The sequence below is a fragment of the Lissotriton helveticus genome, chromosome 6 (assembly GCF_964261635.1).
Source record: "Lissotriton helveticus chromosome 6, aLisHel1.1, whole genome shotgun sequence".
In the NCBI taxonomy this organism is placed as follows: Eukaryota; Metazoa; Chordata; class Amphibia; order Caudata; family Salamandridae; genus Lissotriton; species Lissotriton helveticus.
Window position 1 is genome coordinate 1,701,201,722 of NC_136067.1, and position 25,589 is coordinate 1,701,227,310.

The 25,589-nt window shown below is 42.6% G+C and overlaps 1 protein-coding gene across 13 annotated transcripts in view; it reads left to right on the forward strand.

Annotated features, from left to right (window-relative positions):
* Window positions 1-25,589, forward strand: part of LOC144763708 (uncharacterized) — a 2,434,724-nt gene that overhangs the window by 1,400,975 nt on the left and 1,008,160 nt on the right. The window lies entirely within an intron of this gene.

Sequence of the window (25,589 nt, forward strand, 5' to 3'; positions counted from 1 at the left end):
AGTGAGTGGCAACACATTTTCAAAGAATTCCAAGGAAACTATTTTTTTCTAGGTAGGAGCAAGAGCACTGCTTTCTCCATAGTTGGTAGGCACTTAATAGACAATGTGATGCAAAACCCTAACAAGGGGATACTGCGGTTCCATGACAGAACAACAATATTGATTCACAAGAATATGGGCAAAATAATATTAATGACAAAAATATTGCTGTCAAAATATATGAATTTAACAATTTTGTACACACAAATATGGAAACACAAAATATAGGCACTATTTAAATAGATATACAATATCAGAAATATCAGAACACACAATATTGACAGCTGTAATATCACAGAAAACACAATAATAATATTTATTATCATAAACTTCTTTTTTAAATGAGATAAATATGAAAATATCAATACTAACACAACAAAAATTACAACAAACATACAATTATTCATATGTAAGACCATTTCTATTCATAATAGATGCACTATTAAAAATAAATACATTTAAAAAAATCACATCGTATTACCCAAAAAATATTATAACACAGATAAAAATGTAATTACATTTAAAATATGTTTACGATACAACAATCCAAGAAATACCTATATTTAAAATCTAAATCTAAGTCCTAAATAGCATCCACCAAAAAAGGAAAGAAGTGAACATAATTTCAAACTACACACAAATTAGTCAAACAATTTACTGTAAGACAAATTAACCAATAAAAATATAAGCCTAATTAAGTAAAAACTATTTTAAAAAAAAGCTGAAAACCTCACAATTTTTCACTAGAAAAAATGAACAACTAAAAGAAAACTATACTGTACTAGGACTGCATGAAGAAAAACCAGAAAAAGACTTCAACAAGCTAACAAGTCACCGGTACAAGTAAGTTTCAAAATTAACTTAACCCCAAAGTACCATAATATAATTTTCAAACACAGCTGAATAACTAAATTACTAACCTCTCATTTATTATCTATATTAATCAAAAATACAATAAAAACTGTTATAAAAATAGAACAACCCCATACGTTAAACTCAAATCTAAACACTACCATGTGAGGCTGAACATTGACTAAACTGTTTATTCGCTGGTCCCTTGAACTGTGTCCTGTATCACCTTTTACAAGCAGTAGAGCATCAGCGTGCAGTACATCAGAAACCCTGGAGCTAAGGCCACTGCACATTTTCCTTTCTGCCATTCATTAGTACCCTTAGGTAATAAACTATATAATCTTGAACACAATAAAAGCAGCATTGACTACGCTCTGTGAACAAGCACCTTTGTAATTCTGAATTTCTATGCTTGGACCAGATCAATAGTGCCAAAGGTGCATAGTAGCAACCCACTGCCTACACTGGCATTATTACATCTGGTATTGTTTTGATTGTTTGACCTATTTTTTAACCTGATTGGGCATTTAAAAGTTTATATACCCCTCAAAAAGGCCTTCAGTGCTTCCCAACAAACTATTAGCGAGATGGCTTCATTATTAATAATGAACCTGAATTCTTTGATGTTAGAATCAATGAAGTACTCAATATGTCCACAAGTTAGGAATGTCAGATAAAGGGTTTTTGTTAGAGGGTGAGATAGGATAAAATCCATTCCAGTAATACAACAAAATAATCTGATATTGTAATGTTAGGAATGAAGCTGTCTCTAAACTTCGTGAGCACATATTTTATAATAAAGTAGTGGTTTACAAGTGAAGAAGATTTATAAGGAGTTACATAAAAGGTAAATTATTTAACAATAACATGTTTACCTTTATTCATATCAGCATAACAAATAATGTCATTTAGGGCCTGTCTGGTGGCCTAACCTGTCAGCAGAGACTGTGGTTTCCATTCCCCTGTTGGAAGACTCCTCACCGTGGTCAGAGAACTTTGCTGAGCGGCCACCAACTTTGTTCTGCTGGCTACACAGGGTATTTTGTTTTATCAACAACAACAAAAAAAACCTGATGTGCACGGAGTTTTATAATTGTGTGTGTTATATATACAGACTAAACTCATTGTAGAGCAGCCTTGGTGCCATGAAGGTGGAGTGTAATGCATGAATAATGGTTTCCCCCATTTGCTTTGCTCAAGACTGTAAAATAGTATTGACCTGCTTGAGGCTGTATTCCGTTGGTCACAAACTGCTCAACACACAGTCCAAAATGCCATGCTGGAGTAGGGTGGCATGGTGACTCATATACACCAGATGAATCAAATACAAGATTTCAAGTAATTGATCTTTCTTTTTGTACCGGCCATAAAAAAAACACTATTCCATTTTCCTGTGACTGTGGGCGTGACTAGGGTTATATAACCCTTCCTAACTAAGATAGTTGTGTTTCCTGCTTGTGCTGCCTTAGCTGCAGCCTGTGCAGGTAAGAGCAGTGGGGCGGTGAAGGGGGGGGGGGGGGGGAATTTCAATGGATGATGATGAGGGAAAATGAAATAAATAATTAATTTTCCTTTGTCATTATCCATCGAAATCCCCACACCTGGCCCCATGGCTCTTACCTGCATGGGCCGCTGCTGCTTAGATTTCCTATCTAAGATGGTGTTTAGCCATTGTCTTTTTTTTAATACATTTTTTTATTGATTTTTCATCCTAATAAGCACTGAATATTCGTTAGGGCGAACCCCCACATACATAGCCCTTTCAAGTGTCCATAAGCAGAAGTTAGTACCATACATGATATATGACAATAATTCACTCCTCCAAGGTGAAAGAAAGGAAACGTTCCCACTGCACCTCACTTATGATAAAACCCAACCCTATGCATTACAATAATCAACACTATCTGTTATTACACCCCAAACCCAGTCCAATACCCTCCCCCTCCCCGCTCCCCCCATCACCAGTGTGTTCAGAGCGCTTGCAGCCTCCACTGCGGGTATCACGGTATAGTTGAGTACCAGTCCTTACTATAGTGGATATTTACTCTTGACTCGGTGGGGAGCACCCTTAAATGTATCCTTAGCCTATTGCCGGTCAGGTATGGATTGCACCAGCCCCTCCCAAGCCTCAGCTGAATCCAGAGCTTTCTCATTATTCAAGCATCTCACTTGTTGAAACCGAATGACACTTTCACTGCCAGCCCATTTAATCAGTTCTTCTTTCCATCTCCTGCTGCTAGGACCCTCCTTAGATTTCCAGTGTGTGGTAATTTCACGCTTTGCTAACAACAGCCCCATATCTATGAATTTACTTGTTACTTTTGTCTTGGAGGTATGGGGGAACTAATGCAATATACACATGGCTATGTCAAAAACTATCTGGCGATCTGTAACTGAATTTAGTAGGTTTCCTATGTCAGACCAATAATACCCCAGTTTCTGACAATCCCATAGCATATGTTCGAGCTCCACTGCCTCCGCTGTGCATCTGGGGCATGCAGCACTGTCAACCTTGAAGTACTTTTTAATCTTACCAGGCGTAAGATACGCTCTATGCAATATAAAAAAGTGCCCCAACTGGAATCGTGCATTTCCAGTGCTTTTCCAGGCCCTGCGCAGAATATGTCTCTAGGCAGTCTCTGGGATGGGCTTCCCGATGCCTATCTCCCATTTCAATCGCAATGTGTCTAGTGGCGGCAATCCCGCATTCAGCATTCGCCGATACAGGCATGTAACTGCCTTAAACGTGCCTGTTGCCATCACGACATATTGACATGCCATAGTTGTTTTGGGCTCTGCTAATCCCTCCTTTCAATGTTTCTGTAGTGCATACACCAGGGCAGCATGCACCAGGAATCCCCCTCTAGGGAGGTCGTATCGCTCCTGTAAGGCCTGGTATGTCAACAATTCGCCGCCCTCGTACAAATCCCCCAGCACCTGCACCCCAGATTGTTCCCATTCCAACAATGACGTCCAGTCTCCCTCATGGGGCAGTGCTGTAACCATCCCCAACGGGATTTAAGGGGCGTAAGGATGCGTCACTCCCGCCCTGCGCTGGCTCAGATTCCAACATAATCGCAATGTTTTCTCTTCCAGTGAGAGATCTCTAAGGTCAAGCCTATGTTGTAATATTATAAAAGATATAATGTGTCTCGGTATTCCTTTACCTCTCATGTCCTCTGGGCCCCTAAATTGTGTTTAGCCATTGTCCTGTAAAGTTATATACTCTTCTGCTCATACAAAAGGAAGTTTAGATCCGAGGAGGGTACATCACAATTTTTCAGTTCTGCCTTATTTTTTGGTGCAGTCATCGTCCACCTTAGATGACAGACACATGCTCTGCCAAACCCCAGATGGCCGTTAAAGTTTCAGGCACTAGCCAGTAGCTCATTTGCTGCTGTGATGACCTTGGAGTTCTTCACAGGTGCCTTATCAAATGCTGGATTCAAGACCACTTTGAAATCCGGCCAATGAACGGTGCGTGTGACAAGCGTTGATAACATTCACCAAACATTTTAGTGACAGCTCCAGGTGTATCTTTAATAGGTCATCAATATTATCATTTCACCAATCATTGTACATGCCAATCAAATGTTATGACATTCAAGATCCTGAATAAAATGTGTAATGAAACATGTAACATGTTTTCAACAAAGAATGGCAATCGCACACTTTTGTGAGGTAAGGAGAAATAAAGCAATATTTCACCCATCTCCTCTTAAGTCAAGCTGATTATGGAGATCCTAATGAGCCTGCTTGGGGAAAGCAACATCCACCAGTAAATCCCTCGAATATTCAAATGGGTGATGGCACCCTTGCCATCCCAGAGTCCCTCCAGCAGTTTTGAGAGATTGAATTATTTGCAAGAGTAAGAAGGGTACAATGGGGAGGTGGAAGGGGAAATGCAGGAGTTCTTGCTGTGTGGTGGCATCATCAGAAATATGTTGTCTGGACTGGTGACTGTACTGGAGTTGAAGTGAGGTCTTGAGAGATACGGTAAGTACCGAACAGTCAATAAACATGCACAGTGAGATGTCCCCCACAATTTGGTTGATTATCTTGGCCTGATCCAGGGTGAGACAGATGATGAGAAAGACATCTACCAGGACACCAGTCCTAATCCCCCGGATGCCAAATACCAGGGATTTCTTCAAACAGCAGTAGCCAGATTGCAGACAAACAGCACATAAACAAGAAAACAAACACCCAGAAGGTGCAAGGGCAATGTAAAACCCAAAAAGAGTAAATGGGATGGGTAAAAAGAACAAAGATGATGCAAGGCAGTGGATGGACAAACTAAGCAGGAGCAGAGAGCCAATACAAGTTAGAATCATTGCCAGGCAGTAAGCCATGAGTGTTGTGCGGTTAAACAGGTGCTCTACCGCTATTGATGTAATAGCTATTGGTGGAGTCCTGAGTTAGGAAATTGCCACCCATGCAGTAGTTAACGGTCTAATGGTTCCCAGCTGCCAATCTCTAATCTTCCAGAATTTCCAGTCCATTCAATGTCTGATTCAGGGGAATCTATTATTTACATGGGGGAGGGGTAACACAGCATTAGTGATGTTCAGTGTTGCAGGTCAGGACATATCTAAAATTAAGAGAGTTATTCTGTGACCCCTTCCTTACTCACTTCTGAGTTTAAGTTTTGACGCTGTTAGAGGGTGGAGCATTGCAAAAGAATGGGTACAAAAGCTTCTGATAAAAACTGATTCATAAGCACACACCCGGAGGGACTAGAACATTTTGTAATTCCTCACATTTGAAAGCTATAAATGTTTTATACAATATACCTGCTACTATTTTTTATTTCTGGCAAAAAATGTTAATTTGCTTTTTGTTTTGAAATTAAAGTAAGTGGCAACCTCATGTGGGGATTTTCTCTTATTTTGGCGCAAAAATTCTCCACTAAAAGAGATTAACATATATATATTTTTTATAGAGATTTATATAGCGCGAAGTTGACCCAAATCGGGTATCAGAGCGCTTTACATAGCACCAGTTGCATTACATGAGGACACATTAATTTTTGTTAGGCTCGGGGAGATTAAGTGATTTGCCCAGATTCACAGGATTTTCAGCGTCATTGCAGAGGCTCGAACCCAGTTCCCCAGATTCAAGGTTGACCGCCCTAGCCCTTAGGCCAACTCCTCTCCCCGTATGTTTCTACCATCAACATGAGAAAAAAGATCACATGGATATTTACAGTTTTCACGTTCATAATTTCTCCCAAAATTATTGTAGGTTGATGTATAATTTAAAATAAGATAAACTGTCAGTCTTGCAATTTTTATTTCTAATATGTCTTTAAAAAATATATTTTTATTAAGTTTATGCATATGACTTACTGGCTTAACAATATGGAGGGCGGAGTGGTAAAACATTTTAAACAATTATGCTACGTCAGGTAATTTTCACTTATGTAAACTAAGAGGGGGAAGACTAAGGGGAGAGGATGTGGCCTAACGGCTAGAGCGGTCAATCTCGAAGCTCCATCCCAGCAAGAACATCCTGTGATTCTGGGCAAATCACTTAATCTCCCCATGCCTACCAAAAATACATGTGTCCGGCTGTAAACTAACTTGTGCTCATGTAAAGCGCTCTGATACCTTTGTGTCAAGTTCACGCTATATAAAATACTTTAAAAAAAAAAACGAAGAACGTTTCCCTGAGAAATAAGAAGGTGCTAGTTATTTCTTAACTTACTTTTTACCAACTGAAAAAACAGTTTGCAGGTTTGTCTTTCCTTTACAAAAATCACTGAACATCTCACCAAGGGCCGTTTGTTGGAGGGAAATTCAAGGGTAACTTAATATAATTGAAGCTAGTACAAATGGAGAATGTTCAACTTTCTGGCACACCATTATTCCCCTTTCCTGCGTGATGATGAGGCTCAACATGTGGCGATAGCTATATATAACTAAAGCAGGCTGGGTGACACATTTTGCCAAAATTCATTCCAACTCATCTCCTTTTCTTCACAGCAGTGGCCCCACTTGCTACCCCATCCAGGGGGATCTGTAACTAATTTGGGGTTCACCCTTGATGAGGTAAACAGGGCTCTCATGCGTAGTAAGTGTGGCAAGGCCCCCGGCCCTGCTGGCCTTCTGTTAGACCTTTATAAAGACAATATTCCATTATGGGGCTCCAATTTAAGCGCTGTTCTGGATGTGTTTGGAATTTCAGGGTTGCTGTGTTTATGGACGGTATCCCTAATAGTTCCGATCTATAAAAAACGGATATCGTGAGAGCCCAGCCTGTTACCGCCCGATCTCCTTACTTGATTCCCTTGTTAAGGTCTTAGGCAGGATCATTTAGTGGAGTGGGCGGAAAGTAATAATAATTTATCTGATACAGGTTGGTTTTCGCCAAGACCTAGAGAAGATTGAACAGTGTCTAAATTTGAATTTGCATTTTGGTAAATACACATCGGGTAGGCAAGGCAATCTTTTCCTCGCCTTTGCGTACTTATCAAGCACATTTGATTGTAATAATCAGGCCAAACTGTGGTCCATTTTATGGTTCAAATAGATTTTTACTGTGGAAAATAAGAGTTTACAGTAGCTGACCTGTGCAAGCCTCATGGCACTGATAATTGTATTCCGTGTTTTACAAGAATGCAACAAAATAACAATTCCAACAATCCACCTCCCTCCCCACCCACCCCCCACTCTTCAGGGCGCTAACAGCAAGTTGTAAACATTAGAAGTAAAAGCAGTAAAAGAATGTCGGACTGCATGGTTGGATTCCTCCTTTGCGATACGGTCTCCTTATTGGTCAATTGGAGCAAACGCAGATATGGAGGAAAGTCAATTCCGCAAATTTTCGAGATAGAAGTGTTCGGTAAGGTTGCCATAATTTCTGGTACGAGCCCCCTTGTATGGGTAATGTCAGTGTGAGTTTCTCCATCCCCAAGACATGCCAAATGTGATGTAACCAATCCAATCGTGTCAGCAATCTCTCGGTCCCACAGTACTCCACAATTGCCTGATGTGCCGCCCCAAGTGCCAAGCTAATATGCCGGCCGCTATGACCCTTAAGCGGGAATGTGAATGCTTTTGGAAGACCCAGACTGGTGTAGGCCAGAAAACGGGAGAGTTGAGAGTTAAGATGTTTACTGATGTCAGTCAAGAGCTTATCCCAAAATGCGCCAGCATGGGGCATTCCCACAGAATGTGTAGAATGGTCAGAATGGTCTCAGGAAAGCCACACCTCCTCCAGCAACCCGGGCTACGAACCGGGTTGCCTTTATTCAAGTGAGCGGGAGTCAAATACCAGTAAGTAACAATTTTAGTGGCAGTTTCTATGCTCCCTGTGTTGCGGACTACATGACGCGCTCTATGTTATATGACCTGCCATTCCTTAGATGTCAGCTATCAACCCAACTCCCCTCCCCAGCTGACCTGTGCCAGAGATTTTGATCTTGGTGCCTCTGGAAGGAGCATACCATACAAGTCTGTGATAAGGTGTTTGTCATTGTGTTTGGTAAGGAGCCATTTTTCAAATGTTGTTAGCCAGTGTCTAATCTGTAAATAATGAAGCCTCTGATTCTCAGGGATCATAATGTCCTCCAGGAGTCTGTCAAAGGATATGGGTCCCTCTTCGTCAAAAAAAGAGCTAAGTAAAGCAGTAGCCTGTGCCCTGCCACACCTTGAATGAGACACAGTTGAGTCCCGGTGTAAAGTCTGAAATTCACATTACTGGAGTTACGGGAAGGGAAAGATGAGAGGCCCCTACGCACCGTTTGCCCATCCAATACCTTTTGCACTCATTTGGTGACTAGGGATAGATATAAGCCATGTGGATGATGTGCTCGAGGTACAAATTTTCCATAGTGGGTTTCTGGCCACTGCCAGATCCATGAATAACAAGTGCTTCTCTTATTCCGCTCTAGACCATTCGGCCAAGAAGCGGAGCTGTGTCACATAATAATAATGGAGCAAACTCAGGATACCCAATCTCCCCTCCGTTGAAGGGCACCAAATATGCTCTCGCTTCATACGGGGATATGCATTCGCCCATCCAAAGCGCTATATTGCCTCTTGGAGAGATTGTATTGACCCTGATGGAGACTGGAGAGGAAGAGTTTGAAACAGAAATATAATTTTTGGTAGAACAGTCATCTTTAAGGCTGTCATTCGTCCGGGTAAAGAAACAGGGTATAAGTTTTGCCCTCACCTGTCTAACAAGGGCTTGGTAATTACGATTTTTGATATTCTCCAGTGCGGGCGCCAACTGAATTCCTAAATATGAGAGAGGACCATTCGTCCACCACAGAGAATAACTGCAGGTTAGATGAGCCACAGTCTCTGGTGGGACTGAGAGATTAAGGGCCTGGGATTTGTTGAGATTTATACAGAAGCCGGGGCCTCACCAAACTCCCTCATCTCCTCTAGAAAGATCAGTAATGCCTATCTGGGGAAATCCAGCGCCATTATTACATAGGGGCTCATTATGATCGCGGACGACCTTGAGTCCGTCCGCGACCATCGAGGAGGAGGGAACCTCCGCATGACCTGCGGAGTTCCCTCCTCTCAAATTAGGATGTGACCGCCACCCTGGCGGTCGCATCCTCTATTTTTAACATTGCGGCGGCTGCAGCTTCAAGCTGCACCCGCCGCAATGTTAAAAATGCATACATTGCATTTGTATGCAGAAAGCGTCAGGCACCGCGCGGTGCCTGCCGATTACTGCATACAAATGCCGGGGGGGTACCATAGGTACCCCCCCTTCACCCAGGGGGCCCGCAACGGGCCCCCGCAGTGAAGCTCCGTATGCTTTTCCACTGCGGAAAACCCGCCGTGGAAAAGCATTTCTTTTTGGGCATCCTAATATGGCTGGCGGTGTCTGAGAGACACCGCCACCATATTAGGGCTTTTCCGCCGCGGTTGTAAGCCAACCGCGGTGGAAAAGCTGCGGACGTAAACCTGGACCCACCAGCCATCCTAATGTGGCGGTGGGTCTTTGGTGGGTCCGCTGCGGTTTTTCCATATCCTCCGGGCCGGCGGTGGCTTCCGCCGGCCCGGAGGATACGGAAAAAACGGTATCCTAATCTGCCCCCTAGTCAGCATATAAACTGACTGAAGCATACCCCGGTGATCGTGGAGTGTTCTCTCACTCTCTCTATGGTCCATTTTAGAACAGTTAGGTGTAGAATCTTCTATAATTTTGTTCCTAGGGGATTTGTACTTGGAAAGCAGCACAGAGTTCGCTATGACCTAAGGAGAGAATGTATGGCACAGTTCGCGGTGAACAGGGGGTGAGACAGGAATGCGTCCTTGCTCCCATTTTATTTACCCTATATATTAAAAACCTGGGACCATTCTTGGTTAAAGGGTGCAAGACCTCCCTCAGATCACTCATTAGCCAATCCCAGTCCTACTCTACGCAGGCAATGCTGTATCTCTATTGATCTCTTTCACTGAATACATGCAGGACCTGTGTCAATCACCAACCTGGACAAGACATTTGTTACAAAGTGCTGGAAGGGCACAGTGAGGTGCCGTGACTTATACACCAATAACACCAAGTTAAATCACACTTCTTCTTTCTCGTACCTTCAGGCTATGTTTTCACAGAGCTGGACATGGAAGGCTGCAATTAATGTCAGGAAACTACATTTTGTAAAATCAACTGCTGCCGTGACCAATTTTTCACAAAAACGTGGCAATTAAACTGGTCAGTGAAATGCTTACTACACACAAGGCCAAATGCATAACTACAGCACTTTATCAATCAATCAATCAGGAAATTTGTATAGTGCGCTACTCACCCGGAGGGTCTCAAGGCGCTTGGGGTGGGGGGGGGGGGTCCGCTACTGCTCGAACAGCCAGGTCTTGAGTTGCTTCCTGAAGGAGAGGTGGTCTTGGGTAAGACGGAGGTGGATGGGCAGGGAGTTCCAGGTCTTGGCTGCCAGGTAGGAGAAGGATCTTCCTCCCATGGTGGCTCTTCGGATGCGTGGAACGACGGCGAGGGCGTGGCTGGTCGATCGTAGTTGGCGGGTGGGAGTGTAGAAGGTCAGGCGTTTGTTGAGGTACCTGGGGCCTCGGTCGTGGAGGGCTTTGTGTGCGTGGGTGAGGAGGCGGAACGTGATTCTTTTGCTGACAGGGAGCCAGTGCAGGTCTTTCAGATGTCCGGAGATGTGGCTGTGGCGGGGGATGTCCAGGATGAGTCGTGCAGAGGCGTTCTGGATGCGTTGGAGTCTTTTCTGCAGTTTTGCTGTCGTTCCGGTGTAGAGCGTGTTTACGCAGACCAGTCGGCTGGTGACAAGTGCCTGGGTGACCGTCTGCCTGGTTTCGGTGGGGATCCATCGGAAGATCTTTCTGAGCATGCGTAGGATGTTGAAACATGAAGACGAGACGGCGTTGACTTGTCTGGTCATTGACAGGGAGGAGTCCAGGATGACGCCCAGGTTGCGTGCGTGGTTCGTTGGTTTGGGTGCGCTGCCTAGGGCCGGGGGCCACCAGGAGTCGTCCCAGGCAGATGGTGATGATCCAAGGATGAGGACTTCCGTCTTGTCTGAGTTCAGTTTCGGGCGGCTGTTCTTCATCCACTCGGCTACTTCTTTCATCCCTTCGTGCAGGTTGGTTCTGGCGGGGTCGTTGGTGAGGGAGTGGATCAGCTGGGTGTCGTCGGCGTAGAAGATGATGTTGAGGCTGTGTTGGCGTGTGATGGCTGCGAGGGGGCTAAGCTCTGGGGCTTTTGGGATATCAATAGTTTCCAGATGTTGGCAAATTCTTTTTTCGGAACCTTACTGTCAGTCCCCCAGAGCAGTTTGTCCCAAGTTTGCCATTCAGAATTGGGGATGTCTTTCCTAGCTCAATTATCATGTGCCCGCTCCATTTTATTATGGAATATAGCTTGCACCAGTGATGACAAAGATCGTAATCCCAAGTTGATTCGGGATTGCCTTATACTGTCCCCATTTCTTCGAATACCCTGGCCGAAGTATTTCAAACAGAACTTTTGTGACCTAAGACACCTGTACATTTTTAAATGCCCTAAACCTAAAACATTGCAGCTTGTGTCATGAAAAGTTCTATATAGGATATGCCTTGCATTGTTTGAGGAAGCCAGGTTGTCGCTTGAATTGACCAAACCGAGTGTTTCTAGGAATCAACTGATTCTGACTACTTTTTCCCTCCAACCATAATTAATGTATGTGCATAACATCCCAAAAAGTTTGTTTTGACCCGCTTCAGGTCTGGTATTTTCGACCGTTTTCCACCCCCAGCGACTGGTCAAACATTTTAACCAATTGCCCATGTGATTATTCTTCTGCTCAAAGTATTCTCTTTTTCTGCAAATTTTTTAAGGACTTGAGGTGACGCTTTATTATACCAATCTTACATAATTTGGATTATAAGCCATACTGACCTGCTTTTTTGTACTTGCAAATGTTACCCTGCTTACCGATATGCTATTCGGGTTACAATTTATTTGTGTAAAGTCATACATTTTAGGAAAAAACTGTTTTTCTAGGTGTTTCTCTGCTGGTTTTTTACTGATCTGTCATTCTGTCACGATATATTTGCATAAAGCTTTGTAAATTAGGAAAAAAACAGGTTTTATAGATTGATTTTATAAAGCTTAGAATTATATTTTTCTTTTATGACTATTGTCTGCTCTTATGACTTCTGTTGAAAGCTAATAAAGTTGATTTGACTTTGAAATGAACATCTTTAACTTGTATATTGTTTTTGTTTCTCTTGATGGAAAAACACAGCTTGTGAGAACAAGCATTTAGAAAGCAATAGGTCTGGTGCTGCCCACCAGTCTTTTGGTAATCCTTGTTTTGCCATGGTTTTTGTAAAACTTTATTGTTCATGAAGCTGCCGAGCTCTTGTCAATCAATCTTAACAAAAGCATTGGCTAAAGGAAAACATATTTTTTGTCAAAAAAACACTCATTGCCATAGTACTCCCTGGCGCTGAAGGGAATTACTTTCTGTGTTGATGTCACGTGAAAGGGAGCAAGCCGTAACTCATAAAGAAGTCAGCCAATGGCTGAGGTGGCCTGACACATTGCCCTTTGATACATGCTGTGATGGGTGGAAGAAAAATGTGAATTGCAGAACCACAGATTAATGGACTAAGTCTGGCTGAAATCCCTATAGGTAACTACGTCATACACGTAATATTAGTAAAATCAAAAGGTCTGGGTTAGCACAGACTGAAAAAAGCCTGTCAGTCTGACATTGGCTGCCAGCCACTAGCTTTTGGGAAAGAAGGTAAGAAAGGGAGATTAAAGAAAGAAAACATAATAATGAATGAAAAAAGAAAGAAAAACAAAGGCATGAAGAAAGAAAGAGGATGACAAGAAAGAAAGGGAGAGGGAATGGAAGGCAAGAAAGAAGGAGGGAAAAAAATAGAAAAGAAGGAAAGAATGAGAAAGTCATGAAAGAAAGAATGAAAGAAAAGGGGAGAACAGAAAGAAGGAATGAAAGAGGACAAAAGGAGGAAAATAGAAGGAAAAAAGGGAGGAAAGAGGAAAGCAAGAAAGAAAAAAAGGGAAAAAAAGAAAAAACGAGAAAAGAAGGAAGGAAATAAGGATATAAAGAAGGAGTGACAGACAGAGAGGGTTGCAAAGATAGTGCACTGTCATGCTCTTATATTTTGAGCTCATTTGAGCTTTTGGTGTGATGTAAAAAAGCAGCAATCATATAAAAAAAAGCCGCTTCAAATGGAATTCAAAACAGCTTTTGAAGAAGACAGGATCTTATAAATCTGGAAGTTGCCCTGTGCTCTCATCTGGTAGAATGTGCCCTGCTATTACAAGAGTCTCTACAAAAAAAGGCAACACTAAAGTAATAAGGAAGTAAAAACAAAAATACTGGCACCAATCAATCAATCAGGGAATTGGAAGCGCGCTACTCACCCGTGAGGTTCTCAAGGCGCTGGAGGGGGGGGGTCCACAGATCTGTTTAGCCGAAGAGCCAGGTCTTGAGGGTCTTCCTGAAGGTGTTCAGGGAGAGGGTGCGTCTGATGTCTGTCGGTAGCTCATTCCACGTCTTGGCTGCAATGTGAGAGAAGGATCTTCCGCCTGCTGTGGCTCTGTTTCGGCCATTGCGAAGTTGGAAGATCGAGGTTTCTTTTGGGTACGTGGAAGTTGATTCTGTCGTTGAGGTATTTGGGTCCGTTTTTGTGTAGCCATATGTAGGCATGAGTGAGGATTTTGAAAGTGACTCTTTTCTCCACGGCGAGCCAGTGGAAACTTCGTAGGTGTTGGCTGATGTGTTTGTGATGGGGGAAGCCGAGGACGAGTCTGGCGGTGGTGTTCTGTATTGTCTGGAGTTTGCAGAGTAGAGACTTGTTGATGCCGGCGTCGAGTGCGTTTCCATAGTCCAGTCTGCTGGTGATGAGTGCGTGGGTGACTGTCTTCCTTGACTTGGGGGGATCCACTTGAAGGTCTTGCGGAGGATGCGGAGGGTATTGAAGCAGCTGGAGGTGACGGCGGGGACCTGTCGGTTCATGGTGAGTGATGAGTCGAGTACGATGCCTAGGTTCTTGGCGTGGTCTGAGGGGGTAGGTGGGCTTTCGAGGGCTGTCCGCCACCAGGTGCTGTCCCATGCAGAAGGGGTGGTACTGAGGACGCGGACTTCTGTCTTCTCAGCGTTGAGCTTCAGGCAGCTGTTGGTCATCCAGACTGCGACGTCTTGCATTCCTTTCTGGAAGTTGAGTTTGGCAGTGGTGGGGTCTTTGGTGAGAGAGAGGATGAGCTGCGTGTCGTGGGAGTAGGATACAATGTTGAGGCCGTTTTGTCAGAGGATGGCTGCGAGAGCGGCCATGTAGATGTGGAGGAGGGTGGGGCTCAGGGATGAACCATGTGGGACTCCGCAGGTGATTTTCATGGGGTCGGAAAGGAAGGGTGGGAGTCTGATCCTTTGGCTTCTTCTGGTGAGGAATGATCGGATCCCGTCCAGGGCTGTTCCTTGTATGTCTGCGTTGTGTAGTCTGGTGACTAGTGTGCGGCGGGAGACGGTGTCGAAGGCCGCTGATAGGTTGAGTAGGATGAGGGCTGTGGAGTGGCCTTGGTCCAGGAGGGTGCGGATGTCATCTGTGGCGGCGAGTAGGGCGGTCTCTGTGCTGTGGTTGCTTCAGAATCCGGATTGGGACGGGTCGAGGATGGCATTCTCTTCAATGAATCGTGTCTATTTCATGGTGACTGTTTTCTCTGCAACTTTGGCTGCGAAGGGGAGGAGCGAGATGGGCTGATAATTCTTGAGGTCGGTGGGGTCAGCTGTGGGCTTCTTCAGCAGGGGTCTGACTTCTGCGTGCTTCCAGTCGTCTGGGAAGGTGCCTGTTTTGAAGGTGGTGTTGACGGTGTGTTGTAGTTCAGGTGAGATGGTGGCTGCGGCTCTGTGGTAGATGTGAGGGGGCAGGGGTTTTTGGGGGCCCCCGAGTGGATGCTTTTCTTGGTCGAGGTGGTGTCTTCGGCCATATCGGTCTCCAGTTTGATATGGTTGGCTGGCAGGTGTTTCTGGGGGCCATCTGTGGGGTTTGGTGGATGGTCGATGAACTTGTCGTAGAGGTTTTTGATCTTGAGGTGGAAATAGGTTTGAATCTTGACGCAGAGGTCTTGGGATGGGGTGATGTCTGTGGCTTCACTGCGTGGGTTAGTACATTTTTGAATGACACTGAAAAGTTCCATGGAGTTGGTGGAGTTGTCCAGGATTTTATTGTGGATGAAGTTCCTCTAGGTGGCTCTGATCTCGTTGTGGTAGTCCGTCATGGCGTCCTTGTAGGTGGTGTGGTTTTCGGTTGTCTTGGTGTTTCTCCAGTTCTTCTCCAGGCGTCTGCAGGTGTGTGTGGCTTCTTGGAGAGTGGTGGTGAACCAGGCGGCTTTCCTGGGGCGTTGCCTGTCAGGGGTACATAGCGGGGCGTGCTTGTCTGCACAGTTGGTGATCCAGGTGTGGAGTTCTCTTGCTGCATCGTTTGCGCCAGGTACCCAGGTGTGGTTGTCTCGGGTGAGGGTGGAGTTAAGTTGCTCATCAGTAACCTTACTACAGTCCCTTCGTGGTGGACGTGGGGCTGGTTTTGGTGCCTTGGGTTTGTTGATGGCGTGGTGTACACAGTGGTGGTCGGTCCATGGCGGCTGCTTTGTGTGGCTGAATTGGACGCTGTTTCCTGACGCACAGATGGGGTCGAGGGTGTGTCCTGCTCTGTGGGTCAGTGTGTTGACGAGTTGTTTAAGTCCGATGCTGGCGAGGTTGTCACAAAGGATAGTGGAGTTGGGGTCGCTGGGGTTGTCGAGGTGGAAGTTCAGGTCTCCAATGAGTATGTAGTTTGTTGAGGCAATGGTCTGGGGTGCGATGAAGTCGGTTATGGTGGCGGCGAAGGGTGTTCGGCCCGGGGGGTCTGTACACGAGGGTTCCTCGGAGTGTGGCTTTGGGGGTGGTCTGGATCTGGAAGTGCAAGTGTTTGGCGGAGAAGAAGGTTTTGCTGGAGGTGGTGAGGCAGAGGGTGCTCTTGTGGGTGATGGCGAGGGCCCCTCCTGGGTGGTTGGGCTGGTCTTTCCTCTGGATCTTGTATCCGTCTGGGATGGCGGTGCTGATGTTGGGGGCGGAGGATGCGTTGGTCCAGGTCTCTGTGAAGAAGGCGATGTCGGGCGAGAGAGAGTGGAGTAGGTTCCAAATTTCCATGGCGTGTTTGTGTACGAAGTGTATGTTGAGGAGGATGCATTTTAGGGTGTCGCCGGTGCTGGTGTCGCCGGTGCTGGTGTCGATGGTGTTGGAGGCCGGGGTGAGGGTGAGGGTCTGGCGGCAGTGGAGGCAGAAGAACTGGCCCTCGGTTGTGTTCGGCGAGGCCTGTTGGCATTGTCTAAGCCTTCCAGGGTTGAGTGCGAGGAAGCATGGTGGTGTCGTAGCGATGGGTAGTGGGAGGACCAGGGTTTCTGGCACTGGCCGCGGACGGGCGCAGACGGGTTTGCCTTTCGCGCGCCTTCAGCTCTCTTGCGGTGCGCCCGCTCCGTGCATCCGCTGTGCAATCGACCATCGACCATCGGCCGCCATTAAGTAGGGGAGGTGGGAGGGTGGCGAGGCGGGAGCAGGGGAATTCCAGAGGGGAATTCCAGGGGGGAGGGGCCGCAGGGGCAGCAGCGGCAAAAGGCAAAAGGAACAGGCAGGCACGAGAAAATAAAAACAGTGGTGGAATCAGAGCAAGACACAGATGGGCACTATAACAGTAGCACAAAAGGGAATAATAAAAGAAACAAAACGGCTGAGAAAGGTTACGGTGGTTGCAGGCAGTCTGGTCCCAGTTGGAGCGGGCAGCAGGCGCAGGAGCGGGCAGCAGCCTCAAACCTCCCAAGGAGGAGGTCAGGTCTGGAGGCAAGAGACAGCACAGTGGAGCTGCGTGGAGAGAGTGGACCTAGACCGAGGGTTGGAGGTCTTACCGATAGGAACCTTCTTGTGTGCGGATGTGCTCCACGTGAAAGGGCTACATGCAGTTACTCAAAGTGAATTTGGCCAGTGGTTGAAGTAGGCTGACTCATTGCCCCAGGCTTTATGCTATGGTGGGTGGGAGCAAAATGGGAATGAAACTCCAACAGACCAATGGATGAAGAGAGGTGGCATTATGTAAATATATTATAAATATCATTTTAGTAAAATCAAAAGGTCTTAACCAACACTGTGCCTAAAGATGGGGAAATGTGATGGGGAAGGGAAGTTACAAAAACTAAAACCCAAATAAAGGAAGCCAGATATGAGATCCTTCACACAGAAGACGTTCTTAGAAAACTTTGACTTTTCAGAATGTTTGGTTGACTTTTGCAGAAACCATTCGTAACAAGCCTCGGCAAAGTCTATGGGTTTTGACTTTTGGATTTGCCTTTAATGAGCAACATTACCAAAATTTGAAAAATTGTTACTAGTTATGCTAAACAATAAAGAGAAAGAAATGGCCTGGTGGCTATTTGTAACTGGCGAACCCTCCCGAAAGACTTTTTTAGAATAAATAAAGATGATGGGAGGGACTGCAATGCAAATGAGGAGTGGGCGGGGAGTGGGGAGAACAAGTCAATGTTGTTGAGCTGCATGGGCAATGTGGGTTGGGGAAACAGTGGTGTGGTCAGTGCAAGAAGGAAACATGAAGATCATTTGAACCTCTGTTTGGTGATAAGACATTGACATAATGGGACCAGTTTATTAGTTTTCATGCAAGGCTGTGCAGCAACAAAAGTTGATTTGCTTCATTGCATGAGTGGAAGAGAGCAGTACAGCAATTTATTTCAGTAATATGCAGCACTGATGCTCTCTCACCCTGCGCTGGTGCACTTTAGGCTGCTTTGCACCATAGTATATGTGCTTGGACTGTAATAAGACACTCAGTATAAAATACTTCCCTTAGACATAGTTTAAAACGTGTCCCTCATTGTTTGTGTGTGGTAATATAAGAAACACTAAGCATAGGTAATATATAGTAATTCATTTCACTTTGTCCATGTGTATCAGTGCATTATCCATATACAACCAAAATGTGTTTAGCCGATAGGATCTTTTCAAGGTATGATGGAGTCAAATTGGTTTAAGAGTAGGGAAAGAGAATCACTATTGTCAAGTGCGCTAATGTAATGTGAAGTTCCTGTAACTGATTGGAGTGAATGAAAACTGAATCCAATTGTTGGGAGTTCAAGTTATCTAGTAACTGCTGTGGTCACATCAGATTCTGAATATTTTTTTATTCCTAAGTGCATTGTCTGGGAGTGTCTGGGAGAGGTTCATGCAGCCAACGTAGTTCAAATGTTATGGAGAGACATAATCTCAGGTCTCCACTTGGATTTATGTAGTGGCATCAACAATGTGGTGTTTGCATGGTAACCGCTCTGGTCCAGTTGGAATACAGTATCGTAGACTGAACTCCAACTGGACTGTACAGCTTACCACACGGAACTCTTTTGTTTAGTACATTTCCAACTACTACTCACCTTGGTACTCAAAGCTGCCATATTTGACAAGTGCCACATGAGTTACTGAATGATTCGGACTTTCAAAAAACAGACTTCTTTAGCCTTTAGTCGTTGTAGGCATATCAACTAAGCTACATAATCTTGTATATGTGACTTGGATCTACTGATACTGATAATCAAATGTACACATACATTCTCAGTTCCCTCAGGTGCAGCTCATCCGTGCCAATGTGTTTCACTTAACAGGGGATCCCACATTACTTCAAAAGGCAGGAGTACTTTACAGGGTCTTCATGTCTGCATGCAAAGATTGGTCAGGCCCACACCAAAGCCCACTACCCATAATGGCATATACCTATACAAGCATTTCAGAAATTAAAGGCGGTAATTGGGGGTGTAATTAGTGTGGGTGATTTGGGTCACACATGTATACTTCACATGTTGTGGGGTACCTTCGAAAATGCCGGGGGCGTCCACAGCTGTGGCAGCATGGGTGGAGAGAAAACCTAGTCTCAAGAACTAGAAATTCTACAGCTGATATCTCCATAACTATGACAAAAAAATCACAAAGGAGTGTTGTGAAAAAACGTACAAATCAGCATTTTGACAATATTCAATGACCTTGTAAAAAACTTGAGATGCAATATTCCAGTAGGGATCAATCTCCATAATCCCCTTTTCGGACCAGCCAAAGGCTATTGACCTACAACAATTTACACAAAATATACTTGCCGCCCTCTAAAATGTCCTTAACTGTTATCCAAAGGAATTTATTCTAGTATCATTAGACAATACACATTTTTTCGATTATTGTGCATTGTTCATTTGTTCCTTGATTATAGAATGAGTGGTAACAATTAGAACATTTGTACAACAATTATTCCATTGCAGTTTGAGGTATTGAGAATAGCACAATTTTAGCTAGCTATCTCTCTGAGACTTTCCATTCCGGGAGATGTGACTGAGATGATCATTAAGGCTTGTTAAGGCAACTAGAGGTAAATTGGTGGGGTCATGGAAAAAGGGTGCTCACCCCAAGATGTTGTGGGCAGTGTCCATCTGATGAAGGCCAGGCATTGAAGAATATAGTGGACAAGTGACTGTTTTAAATACGTTTAGAGTAGTTAAATATGAGTTCAGCTAATTGTTTAGCATTCAAAGAGGTTATGGATTGGGAAGTGTGCAGAGGAAGATTGTGTAACAGCCTCAGTCGCAACATCAGAATCAGACAAATCTATCTTGGTGACGAAAGATGTAAGGGTATATTTACAAACTGCATTTTAGTCCGTTTAAATGTGCTGCAGAAGTACTATTCATGCACTACAAAATGCAGTTCAAATGCCTATATGCGGAGATCTCCGCCTCTGTCTTCGTTATCTTTTTATTCGAAGATCTTCAACACGGGGCGTGGCTTACGCGTTGTTGTGTCATGGCGGAACCCGCTTGAGCCCTTCAGCGGCGCGGGACATTATTGCCGACAGCAAACCTTCAATGCCTCCTCTCCCGTTTTTAGACCGGTTATATGGCTTCATAAAAGTGCGGTGAGCAGTTTTATCACCTTTCCGCTGCTCCCGCTGCCTATTCAAAGCCCTGTTGCCGCGGCAGTGAATTTCCTCAAGTAAATCGGGGGCGCCCGTCATTTTGTTCACGGCGCTGGCACTCGCATTTCCTTTATAGTGGCGGCATATCTCTTCAAGGAAAACATGCTTTTGGGCTGCCTATCTTTCCAATAATCGCCACAACTAGAGGTTCTTCCACAATATTTAGCTTGCTTGACTGGCCCCTTTTCCACAATGCCACATTTATTTATATGCAAGCATCTACTTGTTATGCCATTCCTGCAATACTTTACTATATTTTACAGCATGAGTATGGCTGCGCCACTATTCCTCAGTGACTGATTAATGTGATAGCCCACAACAAATGGAGCTTAATTGAAGTGTAACCAGTTCAAACAATAGTACTTATTCAGTGCGCTTGCCAGTTTTATAATGATTCGCTTGCATGTTTTCTTTTTCTACCTACTTTTGCATTTGGAGCCAGTCTTCTACCGTGACACCTTTCTCCCCAGAAGAAATACGAATAGCCGCCATTTTAGGTTGTGGAGATCGCAACTTTTTTTTTACATTAACTCTTTGCTGCAAGCTTCTTTGAGCACGAAATACCTTTTATTATGCCATTTTAAATGCATATTACCTACTATTTTGTGGAGGAATTCTGAGTCTTCTTGCCTTTCTTCGTTCCATTTTGAAGAAATCACTACTACCACCACTCTATCTTCATTTGGAACAATTTGCTTTTCACAACAATTTTGTTTTTTGAGACATTTATTAAGTTTCCTTCACCTTCTTTCAACTCATAAGGTGATTTCCTATTACACATTGAAATGGCTAACCACTCAACTGGTACCAAACCGAAAAGACATAAAAATGATCCGCCTTCTCCTATACTCTCCTCGCAGAATCCAGTTTTGGACTCTATATTGGATGAAGCGCACGGTCTGATGCCTTTTATAGCCACCACAAATGAAAGATTAAAACAGATTGAGGAGAGATGGATGACTAAGGAAGCAAAAGTATTGGATCTTGAACAACTTGTTAGCGACATACTCTTCAAAGATTCCATCACTAGAACAAGAGAATCACAAGTTAAAAATCCATACTGAGGATCTTGAAAATCATAATCGCAGAAATAATCTACGCCTTTACGGTTTTCCGGAAAATATAAAAGTATCCGACATAGTATAATTTTTGCAAAAATTTCTCCCAGAACTTTTGGATCTTCAGTCATCAACAACTCCTCTTAATATACAAAGAGGGCATTGTCTGGGCCGTCTTCATCCTACTGCTACTACACCACGTGAAATCATAATGCTATTTCTGGAATTCACTGAATTGATGCACGTCTTGAAAGCTGTAAGACTTAAACCTCGTCTTACTTGGTCGGGTCACAATATCTTCATATCTCAAGATATTTCCAATGCAACAAACGCCCAACTGAAAGAATTCCTTGCTCTACGCCCTCAGATGCGACATCTTAACATCCAGTATGGAATTCCCCATCCATGTCTCTGCAAAATTACACATAATGGACTATCATATTCCTCTGATGATCCGGAAAAGCTTAAACTTTTTCTTCAAAACTTGACATCTCATGGCATGGATACTAATGCTTGACTTTTCCTTTATGTCAGAAATATCAAATTGATCCCACATAAGTTTGCTTACTTTGTGTGTTCTGTGTTTCCATGTTTTACTTATATGTATGAGGTTCTCTGTTTCTCCAGTTCCTCTACTTGATATTATGGTCCATGTCCTCCGGCGTCACTATGCCCCTCTCATTTCGATTCCTCTTCTCTTTACAGATCTGGATGTTATTCTTTGATCTGTTTGCCTGTTTCTTACTTCTATTTCTTCCCTTTCTTTTCTTTTTCCTTTCTTCCTGCTCTTATCGTTTTCTCTCACTTTGACTTTTCGTGTATTGTTTATATTTTATGTTTAAAAATTTATTTTTCTCATCACATAAAAAACAATGTTTTCTTTTCTTCGTTAATTATGCAGTTTCGTGTTCCTGTTTCCTCATGTAGCCCCTAATCCAACATCATGGTTAATGTGGTCTCGTGGAATGTTCGTGGTCTAGGTCATCCTGTCAAATGTCAAAAGGTATTGTCTCATTTAGCTAAACTTAATGCCCAGGTTGCTTTCTTACAGGAAACCCATTGCAATGACGTAGAGTCTATTAAACTCAAACGCCAATGGGTCAGTCAAATTGTTTTTTCACCTGCTATTGATCGTCATGGTGGTGTTGCTATATTGTTTCATAAATCTATTAATGCTCAAATATTGTCATCAGAATGTGTTCCATATGGTCGTTGGGTGTTGGTTGATGCTACCAACAACAAAGTGCAAATTTCATTTTTTTATATTTATGGTCCTGTAAAACCTGATCCGGAATTTTGGCAAACTATAAAAATGAAACTTTTATCCATATATAATTCTAACATTGTGGTTGGTGGTGACTATAATAATTGGTTGGACCCCTTTGCAGACAGGAAATCCATGTGTAAATTTAAACCTGACAAAACCCACAAGTCTTTCCAATCTGCCATATCATCTCGTCCTTTATTTGATTCATGGAAAACTTGTAATCCTGATACCTCCGAATTTACTTTTTTTTCTCCTGTACATCATACAAGGTCTCGTATTGATTATGTCTTAATTTCCAAATCATTATTACCCTGTCTCCATTCATCAAAAATTGGTTCTATTTTTATTTCTGATCATGCTCCTGTCTCGACCTCTATTGATTTATCCATCACCACATGCAAACAAGGTCGCTGGCGTTTTAACAATTATCTTTTATCAGACCGCACTTTTATCTCAGAAGCGACCGATTTCATTAATTACATTTTTGTTATTAACAAATCTTTAGATACTTCAATCCACAACAATTGGGATGCTTTTAAGGCAGCATTTAGAGCATTTATTATCGCTTATTCATCAAAGTAAAAGAAACTACTGAATTCTAAATATAAAGACACCCTAACATTAATTAAAATCCTGGAACATAAATATTTCTCATCCAAATCTCCCTCATCGTTACAGGAGTTAATTAAAGCTAAATCCACCATGAATAAAATCGCTACTGTAGATGCCTGTAACATACTCCTTATGGCTAAATCTAAACTTCATGGAGGCCAAAATAAAGCAGGCAAAATGTTAGCAAATTATTTAAAAATCAAATCAGAGCGTAAAACCATTGGCCCTATTCGTGCAGAAACGAACAATACACTCCTCTCCTCTGACTCCAACATTATTAGTACATTTCAATCATATTATAATCTCTTATACACATAAACTACTAATCCCCCTAAAGATGATTTTATATCTTTTTTTTCAAGATATTCTTAAACCTAAATCTTCCCAGATATTTTTTTACCTCTTGAGGAGGATATTTCTCTTCAAGAAATATCCGATGCCCTCAAATCCTTTAAAAAATCGAAAACTCCCGGTCCTGATGGCTTTTCAGTTGAATTATTTTTAGCCTTTTCCTCGACTTTTGCACATAAATTATTAGATCTTTTTAATTCATTTATATCCAATTCCAAGGCCTGTGGCTCTTTTTTTGAAGCCCTTATCATTGTTATCCCTAAACCTGATAAAGACTCCTCCTACTGCAAATTTCTTCATCCTATATCACTAATCAATTATGATTGTAACATTTTTGCAAAGATTCTGGCTTCCGGTCTAGAGAAAGTTATTCCTCTCCTCATTAACCCAGATCAAGCTGTATTTGATAAAGGATGTATTAACTTTACATGGTGTCCTCAAAAAACTTAAATATTTAGGCACATGGTTCTCCTCTAATATTCATGATACCCTATCTCACAATTTCTCTGCTCGAAAACTTAAAATTACCAATTTGCTGACTTCTTGATCTCCATTATTTTTATCTTGGTGGGGCAGACTTAATACAATTAAAATTATGACTGTTCCCCAGATATTATTCACGCTATCAATGTTACCCTTCAAAATCCCGAACTATTATTTTACCCAGATTAACTCTATATGTACTAAGTTTTATTGGAGTAATAAGCATGCACGCATTGCCCTATCCAAACTAATTTGTCCCAAAACTGAAGGGGGGCAGATTTTCTGATTTCAAATTATAACATAATGCTTTTTTGATCCGTCAATGTTATGCTTTGTCTAAGGATTATCAAGATTCTCCTAAACCCTCTTGGGTTACAGTTTAATGTTCTTTGTTAAATGACTTCTCATTACACAATATTGTTTTTATGACTAATTGTACTTTTATTTCCAAATATCCAATTTTAAAATACTCCCAACACCCTTTTGCATACACTTTTCTTTAAGAATTTTGACAAATATCAATTTTTTCTTGCCTCATCACTATGGTATAACAAACACATCAAATTCCGTCACAAATCATTTTACTACAAACATTGGAAAGAAAAGGGTATGTTCTATGTCAATCAATTGATTTTCGATAATAAGATTTTGCCTTTCAATCAATTGCAAGAGACCTTTAACTTACCTGGTTCATATATTCTGCAATATAACATTTTAGCACCTATACTTCAGAGTTTTTTATCAAAATTACATCTCTGTCATTCCCAGCTTCATTCACACCTGATACACCTTTATATCAAGTCTCATCTGATACGATTCCTAGTGCCTCTTTTATTTATAAAACTTTATCTTCATATAATGGCACGCGGTATAAAACAGCTGTTGCGCTAGATTGGGAACAGGATTTATCCATAACACTATCTATTACCCAATGGGATATGTTTTGGCCAAAACTCTTCAAAACTTCCAACGCTGCTAATATTACACAATCCTTATATTTTATTTTTAATAGAGTTGTTATTACTCCCTTACTTTTACTCAAATGTAACCAGTCAGCCTCATCATCTTGTTGGTCATGTTCTATTGCTGAAGGTTCTTTAATACATTTACTTTATTATTGTCCCAAAGCTTATGATTTTTGGAAATCTGTCTGGTCTAGTGCTTATTGATTTTCTCTTATAAGATTCAATTTAATATACACAATGTATTTTTAGGTACGATGTCTCCTGATTTTGACCAAATTACATCCAAATCAATTTTATTTGATCTATTTATTGCCGTAGCTTTTAAGGTTCTTTTAACATGTTGGAAATATAACTCTAAATTATTTTTTTTGCTTTGGTGGAATCTAATATGTGATGAGCATAGAATTGCATCGGTACCTAATAATTCAATTAATTTACAAATCAAATCTTATCT